The following is an 18098-nucleotide window of genomic DNA, read 5'->3' on the forward strand; positions in this document are numbered from 1 at the left end:
AGGGACCCCTATGGCCCTCACATGGTCCGACCACCACTTGGTCCCCCTACGGTGGCAACACAACGCCTCCGCCCCGCCACCCCCGCGTACATCGCTCCAGGGGAGAGAATGGACTAAACTCTCTGTCGACAGGTGGACAGATGCTTTGCTCGCCACCATCCCACAAACAAAGGACGACCCAACTTTATTGTATGACAACTACTCCCTTTGGATATCCAAGGCCCTTGACTCTGTGTTACCGCAAACAACCCTAAAAGAAAAGACTAAATCCAAGGAATCACCATGGTACACTCCCAAACTTAAAGAAATGAAAAGACATTGTAGGAAGCTAGAAAGAACCTGGAGGGAATCTCGCAGCAACGCAGATAAAGTAAACCACCATGATGCTATAAAAAAGAGTACAAAACCGAGATCAACTCAACCAAGGCCCGTTTCTTTGAAGACAAAATCAACAACGCCCACAGTTGTCCCAGAGAAATATTCCAAATTGCTAAATCTCTAATCGACACCCCGTCCACCCCCCCCAGATCCCAGTAAAGCACAATTTTGATGCAACAATCAGGCGGAATACTTCTACAAAAAAATACAAACAATTTCGTCGGCCTTTGCCGCACCAAATCTAGCTGACCTGGAAGGAGCTACGCCATCCTGCATCACACCCCATAAATTAGCAGAGTTCCCCTTAGTAGGAGCTGACGCTCTGGATCACACTATGAAAAAAGTTAAACCCAAGTGATCCCGCACCTCCATGTCATTTAAAAAATATTACAGACACAATACTACCAGTTATTCTCAATATCCTTAACAATTCCAGCACTACTGGCATAGTTCCCACGGCCTGGAAAAAAGCGCTAGTACGAGCTCTTCTGAAAAAACCCACCTTAGACCCAGACAACATGGCCAATTATCGCCCTATATCCCTGCTCCCCTGGGTCAGTAAACTGCTCGAAAGACATGTCAACACATCTCTCACACAGTATTTGGAATCAAATAGTATACTCCACGACTCTCAAGCAGGTTTCCGCCCCAGGTTGGGAACGGAAGCGGCCCTTCTGACAGTGACCGAGTTAGCCAGGAAACAGATGGACTAAGGCGGCACTACAGCAATCATTTTGCTTGATCTTAGTGCCGCCTTCGACACCGTAAACACCACCATCCTTATTCACCGCCTTAACCAAATAGGAGTGTCAGGAACAGCCATCCGATGGCTACAATCTTTCCTAGAAAACCGCTCATTTAGAGTAGTTGAGGGCACTACTCACTCCAGAACCTGGCCTCTCGCTCAGGGTGTGCCTCAGGGCTCGTCCTTGAGCCCCACCCTTTTTAACATATATATGCTCCCCTTGGCAGACATTGTCCACTCATTTGGCTTGGAGTTAGTCACATATGCTGACGATACTCAATTGATCGTCTCCCTGAACCAAACTAACACCTCCCCGCCTAATCTCAGTAAGTGTTTAGTAGCAGTCAATAAATGGATGGCCACCTCCCATCTAAGACTCAATGGCGATAAAACGGAGCTCATGATTCTTGGGAACCCAAACATCCCCTGCCCATTGCCTGACTGGCCCCCATGCATGGGCACCCAGCCTCAGTCCAAACCCCAAATAAAGAGCCTGGGCATCTGGCTTGATGCTAATCTTAATTTTAATCACCAAGCAACCATCATATCTGCCACCTGCTTCGGCTTGATGCGTATGCTCAGGAAAGTATTACCACTTCTCCCCCCACAAGCCCGCAAGATCATGGTGCAAGCCATCATTCTGTCCCGTTTGGACTATGGGAATGCACTGTACCTAGGGGCTCCGGCCACTACAACGAAGAAGCTCCAGGTCACGCAAAACGCAGCAGCCCGCCTCCTGCTGGGCCTCAACAGGCGGGACTCAGGGACTGCTGCCCTAAAAAGACTCCACTGGCTGCCCATTAAGGCCAGAATACTGTTTAAATCATTGTGCTTTATGCATAAGGCCATGTGGAAGGAAGCACCAGCAATGATCTGCTCGCTGGCTACTCCATATCTCCCTCGCAGGTCGCTGCGCTCCAGTACAGCCTTTCTGGACACTGAGAACAAAGTCAAGCGTGCCAGATTGGGGGGCTGTTCCTTTTCCTGGAATGCGGCCAAGGCATGGAACTCCCTGCCGGCCTCCCTGCGCAGCGAACCTAACCTCCTAAAGTTCCGGAAGGAATTAAAAACTATCCTTTTCACCTAAATCACACTGTCCTCACTTGCCCCCCAGTCATACTCAGCGCTACGAGGCCTCCGGGTAGTCTGCGCTTAATAAAACCCATTTAATAATAATAATAATAATAATAATAATAATAATACTACACAGTTGTTCATAGTAATAGAACATCTTTTCAGTAGTTCCATTAGACAGACAGCTAAGGAAAGCTGGGAGATTCTTCTTTAATAGACTGTTTAATACTGCTGAGGAATCTTTAAGATGCCATGCCACCCTCAGTTCATCTTTACAGTGTTTACTAATACCATCATTTGAGAGGGGGCTTCCATTCCTATCTAAAGGGAAGACTCCTTCAACAACAAGGTCATTGTGATCACTCCATTGAGTTTCAATTACAGTATCTCACCGACACCACTGCACAAAATGTTTAGAAGCAAACATGTAATCAATAACAGACATTGCCTTTTTAGCGATAGGCATGTAATAGTGTCATGGAACATCGTGGGAAAGACCACTGATAAAATGCTTTTTATTCTGGAACATTCACCGTCAATTGTGTTACTGCAAGAAACATGTCCATGACAACTTTCTCGCAAAAATATTATTTTGTGTTTGTTAAAGCAGCAGAGGCTTCTAGAAGAGGTCATGCAAAAGGAGGCCCAGCAATTCTATTGAGAGAAGAGATAGACTGGGTCCCGGAGGAAATTGAGCTTTCGCTCCCAAACGTTCAATACATTAGCATCAAGTGCCGGAAAGAAAGAATGGAGTCTTCATCTGACCTCTTACTTTTTAATATATATTTTCCACCAGGACCTTCAAAAGATCAAAACTTGACCAAAGCATTCAAGTAAATTGAATCAATCCTAGAAGTAAGCGGATATCCTATGATGATAATGGCTGGGGACTTCAATGGAAATATTTCAAATTCACTAATCTATAATAGGGGGAAATCTCCACAGGAAGAAGCCTGTTCAATACCAACTCCCGTCCTCCCCAATAAAATAAAAGCAGATAAAAAGGGGGAAATGATTTTGTTATCTATTGAAGCAATTAATGGCGTAATAATAAATGGGAGAAAAGACTGTGATATTCCGGCGGCATTTACCAGACTGGGTCCAACTAAGTCTTAAAACAAACTATTTTATCTGTAGTTTAGATCTATTTCCGAAGGTCCAAACGTTTTCTACTCTATATTCTCATGAAAGTGATCATGTATTACTTTCTGTAAAAATTGAAGTTTATACTCAGCATACTTCCCAGTGGTGACTCCGTTCCTTTGAAGGCCAGGCAGTTGTAGGTCACAAAACAGGAAGGATACTTTGGAATTCCAAAACCATCAGTAAGATAAATCATATGATTTTTCGAGATCTGCTAACATCTAGGAGTAAAATTGGAAATCAAATAAACAGTTTTGAAGCAACTTTACAGTCGGTAGTCGCCTCTCTCCAAGGAAGTACTTTGAGACGAGAATTCGTTAAAACATATTATAATGGGAAAATTTGTGGATAATAATTCTCGACAATTCAATAAATTGACTAGAATGCAATTCTGCTCTGTGTGCTAAGACAAAGAGAAATAAGGAAACTGAAAAAACTCCACCAAAGGAAAAAGGAGAAAGAAAGACAAGCTCTAAGAGATTGTGTCTGGGTCAACATCCAATTAGCAGTAAAACATAAAAATAATAAATCATTCTGGAACATAATCTCTGCACAGATGAGGATACGAAACTCTGCTCAAGTGACTCCAGTATCATCATCTGACTGGGAAAAGTATATACTAAGGCTCTATAAATCTAATCATCATCACCTCTTCTTCCCCGGACTAGATCCAGCACTGAAGAAACAACCCTAACAGGAACCAATGATCTCTATTCTGATTTCCTCCACCAGGTCCTCAGCAGCGATGGGACCAGATATGATCCCTATCAAAATTTTACAAAAAAACGCTGATGTTTGGGGAAGATTTTTAGCCCCACTCTTCCAACAATGCCTGAAAAGCAGAGAAATTCCAGAATCTTGGCGAGGGGGTGTGGTGGCTCCCCTCTTTAAAAAAGGCGCAAGAACAAATCCTGCAAATTATAGACAATTATAGACAAATAGCTCTTCTTGACGCCTTCTCAAGATTTTTGCTACTTGTGTTTTGGAACACTTAAAAGACTGGGCTTTTTCAACAAAAGTAATCCCCGGGTATCAGGCTGGGTTTCGCCCAAAGCATTCTACACTGGACAATATTGCTGTGTTCCAAACAGTGCTTGATAAGTTTGTTAAGTTAAATGCCCAAATTTTATATTGTGCTTTAATTGATTTTTCGACGGCATTCGATAATGTAGCTAGATTAATGCTATGAAGAAAACTGGCTAATATGGGGATTCCCAAAGATCTCTTAACAATAATAATCTCCCTTCACACATCAACATGGTGCAGAGTCCAAATGGGGGGAGAAAAAGGCCTTACCAAACCCATCCCTTCGCAGAACGGGCTGAAACAGGGATGCTTATTAGCTCCCTTATTATTTTCCATCTGCATTAGTGAACTCCTGTGGCGTCTTTTGCAAATTAAAATGTACCCTCCTAAATTAGCTCAAGTCGATATACTTTGTTTAATGTATGACAAAGAACCTTGAACGAATTAAACCTTTATGCAACTGAAAACTTTCTGGTGCCAAATACTAATAAAACTAAAGCACTCCCATTCAGTGGTAACAGGAAGCCCTTAGCTTATATTTTGTCTTTAGGAGACGCACCGATAGAGACTATAAGAGAGTAATGTTTATTTGGGTCGTATTTTTACTTCTAATCTGCTAGATACAGCCCACCTCCAACACCTGAGTCGAAAGGCAGAATCACACGTTGGGGCTTTACAGAGACTTTACCTCTCCACAGGAAATAGACACTTTACACCAATGCTAGAGGTTTACGGTATGAAAATCCCTCTGATTTTATCATATGCCATGGAATATACACAAATTAAAACATGGCTATCTATAAAAGCAAAGGAAGGAACCAATCTTCGAAAAAAGTGTCGCAGTCGGTACCAGTTCAAGCCTACGTCTTGAGCTATCGGTAACGGGAAACTCAGCCAGAGTAATTTCGAATATTATTAGGTGGGCATACAATTTATTACACGCAGCGCCAAACACCTTAAGACATCTGTTAAAATTGGAGACTTTTAGAGAGGACTTTTAATAGGAATATGGTGAAAGCCTTTGAGGTTTCTCAATGCACGGTTGCAGGTTTACAGGAGTGGTGCCCAGCACACTTGAAATTGTTTTTAAAACATCTGGCCCCTAGAATCAGTTATGAATCTGATAAAGAACATTGCAGTCAATTGAAGCATTAAAACGTGTTGCAGAACAAATAGAATTTAAAACCTATGCTCCCTATTTGCATTTTCAATTAAAGCACAGAGTAATGTGTTGCATCCTACTCTCACATTTGGGTATACTCCCTTTAACAACATTTTTAGCTAGTAGGGAAGGTACTAATAACCCCAAAGGCTTATGTGAGTTATGCAAAGTGGGCCAACAACATTTGCTTCACGTTTTACAAACATGTCCCAATGTGAGTATAGTAGCGGCTCGACAACGTTATATAACTCCAATTCAATTAAAGTATAATAAATTCTTTCTATCCTTATCGAATGTTGTATGGGTAGGTGGTAGAATATTGCTACTGTACATCTTATAGTGTGTTTTAAAAGCAAAAGTTTTTCACCTAATCATTCTTAAGAGTATTAATAATCATTTTAATTATGTATTTGTTGATCTCAGTTGAGATCTGGATCAAATAAAATTTTACTGATTTACTGATTTAATAACAGACATTTGTCCCCCACCTCTTAATGTTGGATTGCTCTGGCAACCCTCCTGAAAATAATTTACCACATCCTCGAAGTCCATTCATGCAATTAAGTCCCTTATATCTGCACCCCTAGTGTTCCCTGATCCAATAACACCACCAGTGTTTTGTGTTCCCAGTTCAGCGTATTCAGCCCCCCTCTTAGCATTAAAGTCCCTGCCAAGTAAGATCCTTGGAGGGGATACATTAATTACCCCCCGGGTTTCAAAGCCATTACGTCAAATAACTCATGAAACAAATTAACATAAGTCTTTGAAAAATCATTAGTATAAAAATGAATTACATAAAAACTAAAACAACTCCTGCAGTCTCTAATTAACAGAGCTTGAAATGCATGGCTACCTGTTTTTACTGTGGTCACTTTGAGCCTAAGATTGAGCTTGACCCAGATGGCACAACCACCTTTAGCTCTTCCGGAGGGGGAAGCAACAGCCGGACATGAATAACATGCAAAACCATTTCATGTTATGAGTGATTTTGCCCACGTTTCCTGAAGAACAATAAAATCTTACCAGTTTATAAAGGCAAGCAATCTGGGATAATGACCTTACTTTTAAGTGCGGCCACGTCCCAACTAATCACAGTAAAACGATGAAAATTGTTTTATATTGTCCATGTTTTATGAATTATTATGGTTCTAATACTCTTGTTTATTGTATAGTAGCGAGGCCAATATATTGTGAAAATGCATTAATGTTATCTTTTTTATTGTATTATTTTATCTTTAACTTGTATGATCTTTTTTAACACCATGCGCGCTAGCGGAATTCCGCTTACACGCTGGGGTTTGCAAAAACGCACTTTACGTGACGAGCTGGGCTCGTCATCAGCGTGCGAGGAGGCTAAGCCATGACGAGCCCAGCTCGTCATCAGCGTGGAAGTAGTTAAGATCGAATAAAGATTTACTGACTGACTAAACTGGTGTAGTGGACTGTTACATTCTATACAATAAGGTATAAGCTCTGAATAGACAAAGTAGCGAGTACCAGATACGCAGAGCACTACCCAAGTACGATGCCCAGGTTGTGACTTGCCACATGAAGGGCAGCCTTCGATCTGGTCCCACGGGTCCTATTATGGGATTTGTTAAGACATATTGGGGTGCCTGAAGAATTACTTGTGCAATTTATCAGGCTCCACGAAGGGAATTATGCTAGAGTAAGATGGGGTCCGAGGGGGGAACTATCCAAGGCAATACCAGTGAGAAGAGGAGTCCGACAGGAGTGCGTGTTGGCACCCACACTCTTTTCATTGTAAGTAAATAATATCCCTAAATATCTAGAAAGCTGTAAACATGACTCTCCGCAGCTAGGGGGCGAAGTTATTCCAGCATTATTATTTGCTGACGATACAATTTTAATTTCGCAAACTCCAAAGGGATTGCAATGCCTAGTGTACTCCTTTAGCACTTATTGCACTACGAAGGGCCTTGAAATCAACTCAAGTAAAACCAAATACATGTCAATAAACCCCCATGAATCTTTTAAGAATAATCTAGTTTTAAATAACCAAAAATAGGAATATGTGAAAAGTTTGAATTACTTAGGGATTCCTCTGGATAGTAAATTGTCCTGGAAGGAACAATTGGAAAAGAACAGGATAATGTTGCTCCAAAATTCATTGCAGATATTGAAAAAACACAGGGCTAGTGCTTCTAAGGCTGTTTCTCCTGCTTTGGAGGTATTTAAGTTTAAAGCCCAATCAGCTGCTCTCTACGGAGCAGAGATTTGGGGCCCATATTGTAAAAAGAACTTTGAGCGGGAAGAAAATAATTTCTTCCGGAAACTATTAAAACTCCCAATTAGAACGCCCCTAATCCCGGTAGTTACGGATCTTAATATCAAGCGTACAGACTATTATGCAGCATTAAGACCATTACTATTTTGGGTCAGGATCTGGTCAACTCCTGAGCTGACTCACTATAGAGAAGGCTTGGAGGAGATTTTGATGACTGACCGAAGTAAAGATATTCCCTGGCTCAAACATGTGGCATCGTGGATGAAGTTAGGCTTATCCCATTATTGGGAGGATCCTTTACAGTTATCATCTTGTAAACAACACTTAAAGTCCTCTTTTTGGACCTATACAAACAATAATGTGTTACACAGTTCTTCTGTTGGGTCCTTAACTCTGAAATGTATAGCCTTTAAAGATGTTGCCCATTTTGAGCCTTTTTTGGACGAGGTGCGTCCCCAGCTAGCGAAATCCCTATTTTTGCAGTTTAGATATGGGGTTCTACAAACAAATGTGAATATGTCTAGATCGGGCAAAAATAAGGAAGATAGTAATTATGGTTGGTGCTCCTTATGCACAAAAGAGGTCAAAGAAAATGATGTGCACATACTTTTCTTTTACCCTGTATATAAATCGACAAGGAAACGATGGATCAGATCGCTTTGTAGTAATTTGGGCGTCAGAAGCTGTAGTGAGGCAGAATGCATATTGAAGACCAATACATCACAACAGGTCGTCTTTTGCATTAGCAGGCTCCTATTTAGTGTATACCTGACAAGGAATAAAGTTGGGCTAAAGCTTTAGCACTAAAAATTCCGACCATACAAGTAACTATGTTGCTATGCTCTAATAACTGTGTAACCTTTGTAACGATGTAACCTGTTACTATGTTCTGATGCTCATGTAAAGCACTCTGATACCTCCGGGTCTAGCCAGCGCTATATAAAACCTTTTTAAATAAATAAAAATGTTACTCTATCCAATGTTTAGTAGAAGAGTATTGCACTTGCACATTTCAATTTGATTATTTTAACTGTGACTAATGTCCCGCCCCCCTCTGACAGCACTTTTGTAGTTATTGACTGGAATATTTTAATATGCAATAAAATGCCTAGCTTTTAAACGTTTTTTAAATGTATTTATGATTATAGATAGGTTTTATGGCGTATTTGGAACAGATTAGAAATCTGTATGTTGATGCCCTTTTGTCGTACCCCAACCTTTGAACTAATTTTTGGACCAATTTTGGTTATTGTAAAAATTGTATTTTAAAATGTATCTTTTATGGTTGCAAATGACCGAAGTAAAGATAAATGAAATAACATGAAAATGAATTAATGTTATCTTTTTTATCTTGCACTTTTATGATCGAATAAAGATTTACTGAATGACTAAACTGGTGTAGTGGACTGTTACATTCTATACAATAAGGTATAAGCTCTGAACAGACAAAGTAGCGAGCACCAGATACGCAGGGCTCTACCCAAGTACGATGTCCAGGTTGTGACTTGCCACATGAAGGTGCTCTAATATTTGTCACCTGGTCTGAAGAGGGGCTTTAAAAAAAACATACATCTTTTCATGGAAATACATTTTATTCTACAAGAAAGTAAGGATTACATTAATAGACACCTATGGTGTAACCATTAAAATACATTCTAAATACATACTCACAACTACTAGCATCAGGATTTTTTTTTCACTTTATGTGAAATTATTTTACTCCCAACTTCTTATAGGAGGAGTAACAATGCACTAATTTCAGAAATCGATTTGGACTCTGAAGATTTCTTGTTGCTGCACACCAAAAATATGCAGAGTGCATGCACATTAGAGAGACGTCTTCCAATTAGCGCCCCATAGACTGGAAGAATGTTTCGATTTTGGAGCGCATCAATGCCATTTTGTGTCACGTGATCACAAAAAACCATTCCATGTCACTCACTTTAGCGCTATCTGGGTCTCGTGCAGACCACAGCTTCTTCGCCCTCGTGCCGACCAATTTTGTGTCTTGGGCACATCGGCTCTTTAATCGTGTTCGGGACAGACCTGTTGTGGCTTCTGAACGCCAAAGCCAATCTGTGATAAGTAAAAGACAAATACATTGCTGTGTCCTACACACAAAAGTGACATTTCATGTATTGTGTTCACTTGGGAAATGTGACTTGTCAAGACATTCGATGTCACTAGGCATGGGCGGAAAATCCGTTCCGCTCGCGGATTTTGCGGATTTTCGGGACATCCGCAATCCGCGAGATTTGCGAATCTTCCGCAAAATCCGCAAATCCGCGAGCAGCGGATTTTGCTCGCACTGCTCGCACTGTTCGCGTGAGTTCGCGCCCCGCGAATAAGTGCAAAATTGCAGAAATACGATTTTAGCAAAACTGAAAGTAACTACTTACCAGGTTCAAAAGTTCAGGCTCATCATTAGTAGCCATTTCCTGTAGTGCTTCCTGAGGGGCCCCTCCAGAGTTCAGTTGCCAGTTGAAACTATTATGTGACCCTGCTCTGAACCTCAGAATAGTTACACATATGCCACAAAGGTCCTGAATTACAGCTAAGGGAGACAAGCAGGAGCCAGGCTGGAAGTTAAAATCCATTAATCAGCCCCTAATTCATTATTGTCAGTTGGGGCAGGGCAGGTGTTGTAACTAATTTTGCAACAATGAAAGCACTTAGCAAGTGCAAAAGATCACTAATCAGGGCGCACTAAGGAAGCAGGTGCCAGCTAAAAAAATATTCTGTGACACATTAATCAGCCCCAAATTAATTCAGGTCACTTGAGGCAGGGAAGGTGTGCTTTGCTTTGCCGAAAATAATGTACACTGGACAACCAGAGGGTGTGGTGATGAAACAGAGGGTGGCATGGGTGGGCCAGAGGGTGGCATGAGTAGTCAGAGAGTGGCAGTGGTGACAGAGAGTGGCAGTGATGAAGAAGAGTGTCCCAAACAGGCTGGACACGTAGAAACAACAAGTTCGCGAAACTTGCGACCCGACAGGTAAGTTCGCAATTTGCGAAAGTGTACAAAACCCTCGCGAACTGGCAGAAACACGGGCGAACACAAAAAAAAAAAAATCCGCAAATTCGCGGATTTTGCGGATTGCGAATCCGCAAATCTGCAAAATTCGCGAACGCGAGATCCGCAAAATTCGCTCATGCTTAGATGTCACGCACACAGCAGAGATGAGTAAATGTGACATCGAAGAAACATGTTGTCTTATGTACACCACAGAACAGACATTCCTTGTCTTATATCAGATCAAATACATTGTGTGTCTTGGGCACAATTCGAGTCGCACACTTTGAAATATGTCATGCCTCATGCACACACGAGACAGTTAGTGGTTTGTTTATACCACGCATTCCATGGGTGCGTGACATTTAGTAACACACACCCACCAGAAACATTGTGTCAGACATACACAAGCACATGGTGTGTGAACCTCCCACCATGGACGTGCCTTTCAGACATCAGAGTCATTATAATGGCATGCTCTGCTATCATTTTGTGACTACTGTAAAGTGAGAAATTGAATCCAACGTGTTTCATGAATCTAGTAATGGACTAACGAAAATGCATTCCATTACAATAAAATATAATTTTGAGTTGGTTGATGTAAACCACGTATACAGATACATTATTATATGTCAATACACTTATTTTCACTAACTAAATAATAGTAAATACAATAAATAAAATTAAAGGTAGCTCTTACCTTTTTCCTTGCCGTCGGAGCTGGGCACATGCTGACACTAACACAAAGGTGCCTAAAAGGTAGGGAGGCGCTATATACCATGAAAGGAGAACTGACATAAAGAGAGGCGATGATGGAAGAGCCGCCACACCCGAAACTGGGTGCAAAGGTGCAGCTACGAGAGTAAATGTTCCCTGAAGGGGCGTAGTATCTCCTGGAGGTTTCTTGCTGATGACGAGTGTGTGCCCTGAATGGAGAAAGTCTTGAACCAAAGATGTAAATGTCTTGAAAATGCTCTACAAGGAATTCTGCCCGGATGGAAGGGATGCTGTGTACTGCTTTGAATATAGCTGGTTCCTGCAGTGCACCCTGCCGTCGAGAACTCCAGGCTGTGCTCCTTTTCCCGATGAGCCCCTTGGACCTACTTCCTTCTTCTGCCTGCCAGTCTCTGGCGCTGAACAGTCTCCAGTACAGAGTACAGAGCACCTCCCGGGCTCAGATAGCCCAGGGGCAGGGGGAGGCGGGGCCCGGGGGCATGCTGTGTAAGCTGCAACCCTCGCTCTCATTGGTGGAGACCGGCTGCCCATCTGATTGGTTTGCCTGCGGGAAGACGCTTGTCTTAAACCGGTCGTGCTTCAAATGAAAAGGGAAACAGAGACCCTCCTTGTCTTTCCATCGCAGATTGAGGATACTTACTACATTGTCAACGTTAAACCCGCTGATAACTGTTAATTTTACAACAGGTTTACAAGTACAGGTACATTTGCCGAGCAACGATTAATGACAGTGCCATGGAAATCAAATGACAAACAACAACATCATACGTAGCATGTTGTCTGGATAAATGCGCTATCAAAAGATAGCGGCCATCGCTGTATGGGAACGCGATTCTTAAAGGTCTTTGTATTCTCAATGAATTGTAGGGTGACCTGATTGATGGAAAACCTGCCATGGACATAGAAATAGGACTGTTTTGGTCTGCCGGATCAGAGTCATAACGGAACAGAGATACATATCCATTAGCGAGACAGAGTATACCAATACCACTACTGTGGTACACCATGTAGACTGAGAAGCCAGCTGCGATTGATCTCTACCTTATTTTTTTATTTTATGTTATTTAAAGAGCTTTATATAGCGCTGACTAGACCCGAAGGTATCAGAGCGCTTTACATGAAAATCAACAATGTAACAGCAAAAGATCAACAATTACACAAAGCATTAAAAAATAGACACTACAATTTGGAGAGGAGAGAAATGAGAGAGAAAAGTAGTGGAGGGGGCAGGGGAGGAGAGAAAGGGAGGATAAGGGAAGAGACAACAAGGAGAGATGAAGGGAAGTCTGTTTAAAGACCCTATGTATATAACTCTAATCACTAGTATATGAAGTAGACCTTTGTACTCTCTACCATTCCTATGTGACTCTTAGAGTATATCCATTTGTACATTCGTATCCCTTCCCTATGTATTTAGAGATAACTCTAATCACTAGTATGTGCAGTAGACCTTTGTACTCTCTACCATTCCTATGTGACTCTTAGAGTATATCCATCCATATCTCTTTCCTATGTATATAAAGATAACTCTAATCACCAGTATGTGCAGTAGACCTTTGTACTCTCTACCATTCGTATGTGACTCTTAGAGTATATCCATTCGTAGCCCTTCCCTATGCATATAGAGATAACTCTAATCACCAGTCTCCTCTTTGTGCGACTTTACATCTTGTACATTTGCAATTTTTTCTGTTTGTATCTTTTATGTAACGCATGTAATTCTTAGTCCTCATGTTTTGCAACTGGTTCTTATGTAAAGCGCTCTGACACCTTCGGGTAAAGTTCACGCTATATAAAATCGCATTAAATAAAATTAAAATAAATAAACTAGGTAGGTGACGACCAAGGAGGGAATCCATGGTCTATCTCCCGTATAGCTAAACCAAGTAGCTCCATCGGGCATCAGACAAAATAGTTCAGTCTCAGTATATTGAGAGAGGAGAGAAGGAGAGACATAAATAGAGGGAGGATGCAGGAATATACGACAGGAGAGACAAAAGGAAGTCTGTCTAAAGACCAACTGAGTAGGTGACATCCAAGGAGGTAATCCCCTGCCTGTCTCCCCTACAGCTTAACCAGGTAGCTCCATCGGGCATCAGACAAAATAGCTAGATCTCAATTGACGAGGGAAAATTCACAGATAAACAGGGTGGGGACTAAGGGCCAGGACAGGTGAGGGCAAAGGTCAGTAGCAGGAAAGTGGAGAAGAGTAGAGCGCAGAGGGGTAGCGGGTAGGGGGAGGAAGGAGATAAGGTCAGCAGAGAGGCAGGAGGGTTTGGTGCGGCCGTCATTTTAGGGGGGTCTAGCGCTAATCCCTCGAACTAAGGTCCCTGTTGTACGGCTGTTGCGCTCCCCACTCCCCTCAACAGCTCGCAGTGTCCGTCTTGATGTTTTCACAGTGATCTCCGGTCCTTCCCCTCTCCGCCGGACTCCTGAAACTTCACCGATCAGGGACCCCTCTCCTCTGCGGCACCTGCACTGGAGCGGCTGAGTTCTCCGCCGATCAGCTGGTCGCTCTTTGGCTCGAGATACGTCGTCCCGCCTCTGAAGCTCTTGGCCCCTGCTGATCTTTCCCCCGATGGGGTCGACCGTGGTGTCTGTTTATTGCCAGGCGCCTCATTAGTTTGCACAACATGAATAATGAGGTGTGTCCCATTCCTATGCTAGGTAAACAGACTCATGTGTGGCCTTAGCAACTTTATGAGGCGTTTTGTCCCAAACGGGCGCCATGTTGGAGTCAGGCGTCTCTTGTTTCTATATCCTCTCAGGCTATATTGTGGATATTCTGTTCAAAGGGCGAGAGAACCTGTGCAATTTTACAGTTCTCTCCCCACGCCTGCTATCTTTTTCGCGTGGCTGACTTAACGCCTCGCCACTCGTTTTTTCTCCGCAATGCTGATGCTATGTTGCCGTGAAATGGCCGCCGGCGCTCTTCCTGCCTCACATTATCTTCAGTCACCGGCCGCTGAAGCCTGGGTGTCTCTCCCGGTCCTCACGGAAATGCCTGCATACCGCTTGATTTCCCCACGGCTGGGCCCAGGAATACCATTTATTGCTTGCTTCTCAGCAGCGCAGTCAACAGTAGGTGGAGAAGAGAGTGAGAGACAGCGGACGCAAGGAGCGCTTCCCAACACCAGCACTGGAATCCGGCTCACCTTGGGTGCGAGAGTCGGCGAGGAGAAACCCAGGTCCCGGGAGCGCCGTCCTCGCCAAGGATATACCTTGGGTATGCCTGCCAAATTTCCCAGGTTAACCTCATCGCGGCTAGTCCCCCCGTGTTTTTTGAGCTATTAAGGGTGGTTCGGGCTTAGGCTTCTCTAACTTTTTGTCCACATAAGGTATCCATGCCAAATTTGTATCCTTTTTTTACAACTTCCTGGGGATTCTATCAGTACCTATGGTTTGTGGATTTCGCTGAATTGGACCAAGAAATAAGCCAAACTACACCTACAATTTAATTTGTTGGGGAACAAAAGGAAAAGTGCTGCAGAAGATAGCGTCGGTTTTTTTCCGCCTGCAAATGACATAATTGAAGGGTTTACAACGCTAAAATCACCATCTTCGCAGCTTTCAGGAAGAGGAAAACTTGAATCAAAAAAACTAGTTTTCCAACACAGTTTTGACATTTTACTGGGAGAGTGACAATTTTTCCTATTTTTGGGCTTTCAACTTCCTTCCAGTTAGTGGTGGAAATTGGAGTGAAACCCATGGTGGATCCTGGAAAGCTATACATTTTTGAAATGTAGATAACATTCTGTATTTACCAGTGGGTCATTTCTGTAGATCCTTCAAGGGTTTCCTATAGAAAGTAACAGTGAAAATAAAAAAATATTGAAATTGAGTTAAAAAAATCAGGCATTTAAGTCTATGCTTTAGTCTGTAACTTTCTTTAACTATAGGAGATTTTCAAAAGCAATATACTTTTACGTCTGCTGGACTCTTAGGGCTTGTAGGTTCTCCAAGAAACTGAGTACCCAAAGCTAATGACTGAGCTGCACCTTGCAATGGTTTTTATTGTGTACCTGGTATACATCAATTCTTTTTTTTTTTACAGAGTTTTATATAGCGCAAACTTGACCCGAATCGGGTATCAGAGCGTTTTACATAGCACCAGTTGCATTACATGAGGACACATTCATTTTTGTTAGGCACGGGGAGATTAGGTGATTTGCCCAGAATCACATGATGTTCAGCGTCATTGCCGAGACTCAAACCCAGTTCCCCAGATTCGAGGTCTGACGCCCTAGCCGTTAAGCAAACTATATAAAGAACTATATAAAGAACTACATTCACCCTGGCTGCCTTTAAAATGGATAGAACAACAAACAAGACCCTATCCATGGACGTCAACAGAGGTCAGTTACTAAGGAGAAAGAACAGTCCATGTGTACTGATAGCTACTCCAGAACCCTACAAAAATTGTGGGGATAATTTCACTGCACTGCGCCCAAAGTCATAAAAACCACAATTTCCTTGGCAGAAACACCGAACACCAACTTGTCTGACCCACCTAGGTCTATCACCCAAATCCACCCACAAGGTGTTGGATCAAGTTCTTCTTTAGAAAAAATGTGTGAAAACCAAGTGACACCTCACGGAAACACCACCAACGGGGTAACTCGTATGTAATTTCCAGACAAGCCCCTGTCTCATCATCGGTAGTCACTTGATTCTCAAAGAAAGAGAGAAAATAGTGTCCAAACACAAACAACACAAATATGTGACAAATGTGGAAAGCAGAAACCATCTGCTAGTGACAAACACACAACATAAACAAGCACTGGCGTTGCCAATAGGTCTCGCAGTAGGAAAGTTGGAGCTATTGGTTTTGTAAATGACAAAGCCCTTTATGTTTTTAAAATGAAAAAAAAATAAAAGGCATTGTTATTTGCAATTGTAATGGTTCCAACTTTCCTACTGCGAGACCTATTGGCAACGTGAGTGGCGTTGCGTGTGTGAGTGGCGTTGTGTGTGTGAGTGGCGTTGCGTGCGTGCGTGAGTGGCGTTGCGTGTGTGAGTGGCGTTGCGTGTGTGAGTGGCGTTGCGGGTGTGAGTGGCGTTGCGTGTGTGAGTGGCGTTGCGTGTGTGAGTGGCGTTGCGTGTGTGAGTGGTGTTGCATGTGTGAGTGGCGTTGCGTGTGTGAGTGGCGTTGCGTGTGTGAGTGGCGTAGCGTGTGTGAGTGGCGTTACGTGTGTGAGTGGCGTTGCGTGTGTGAGTGGCGTTGCGTGTGTGAGTGGGGTTGCGTGTGTGAGTGGGGTTGCGTGTGTGAGTGGGGTTGCGTGTGTGAGTGGGGTTGCGTGTGTGAGTGGGATTGCGTGGATGAGTGGGGTTGCGTGGATGAGTGGTGTTGCGTGGATGAGTGGTGTTGCGTGGATGAGTGGGGTTGCGTGGATGAGGGGGGTTGCGTGGATGAGTGGGGTTGCGTGGATGAGTAGGGTTGCTTGGATGAGTGGGGTTGCGTGGATGAGTGGGGTTGCTTGGGTGAGTGGCGTTGCGTGGGTGATAGTGGGCTTACGTGGGTGATTTCCCTTGTAATGAATATTTATTTTTGTAATCATGGTGAGCTGGCCACAGACATGTAGCCCCTAAGCACCGACCATACCCTTGTATATAACCCCCAGCAATATAAAACAATATTTTATCTTTTGAACCTTAGCTACACTGCAGAGGATCAAAAGCAAGGCATGTAAATATATATATATTCTTTAAAGAGAATGCCATTTTTAAACCTATCGTCTGGGGCAGACATCTCTCCCAAAGGTCAGGTAACTTATGCTATATACATATCGTATAACGGTGGCATTTTAAGTGTTGCTTTGTATTCTATTATGACAACTGCACATCCAGTGATGAAAGAACACTGGGCGCATTCCTCTCAGCGGAACACGCGCAAGAGCACACAATGAGACCTGGTCTGGTGGTCACTCAAACAGCAGATCAATCACGCGCAAGCCAGCGCACGTTATGAAGTGGAGACAAAAAACTGTGCACACCTCTGCCGGTCTACACTTGGGTGCTTCAAAGCCTCTGGGGTGAACTGCAAAACTCCACAAGAGGCACTTGGAACAAAGCAGAAATTGTGCCCCTTTCTGAGCCGAGACTCCACCGATCGATATTATGGTGTGTTTAATTAATACAAGACGACGCTCCGGCGGCGACCCCGTTATTTCCCTGATATTTTCACATATGAACAAACAGTGAAAAAATGAAGGCGGAAACAGTGGACACGACTCACGTGGCAATCCCCACCCTTGTAACACATAACCATCTAAATATATGCGCACGAACCACTCCTAGAAGAAAACAAGAGTGGAAGGGTTGAGGAGAGCGAAAGTGAGCAAAGCAGAAGCCATGTGACGGAGCTGGGTTGTGTTGTTGGGACAGGCTCGGCAGTGCGGCAAGGCTGTGATTGCGTGGAGAGAGAGGAGAGGTGCTGGTGTGGGAGGGGGAGGGGGAGGCTGTGATTGCGTGGAGAGAGAGGGGAGGTGCTGGTGTGGGAGGGGGAGGCTGTGATTGCGTGGAGAGAGAGGGAAGGTGCTGGTGTGGGAGGGGGGAGTTGCGCAAGAGCACACA

At 43.3% G+C, this 18098-nt stretch overlaps 1 protein-coding gene across 1 annotated transcript in view; it reads right to left on the reverse strand.

Moving 5' to 3' along the window:
* The window catches only part of LOC147749129 (glycoprotein-N-acetylgalactosamine 3-beta-galactosyltransferase 1-A-like), a 260681-nt gene extending 248705 nt beyond the window's left edge, over window positions 1-11976 (reverse strand). The window contains exon 1 of the mRNA XM_086966432.1: window positions 11491-11976. The gene's annotated coding sequence lies outside the window, so the exon portion shown is untranslated. The remainder of the gene's footprint in view (window positions 1-11490) is intronic.
* Window positions 11977-18098: the final 6122 nt, after the last annotated feature.

The sequence above is a fragment of the Lissotriton vulgaris genome, chromosome 1_1 (genome assembly GCF_964263255.1).
Source record: "Lissotriton vulgaris chromosome 1_1, aLisVul1.2, whole genome shotgun sequence".
NCBI classification, from domain to species: Eukaryota; Metazoa; Chordata; class Amphibia; order Caudata; family Salamandridae; genus Lissotriton; species Lissotriton vulgaris.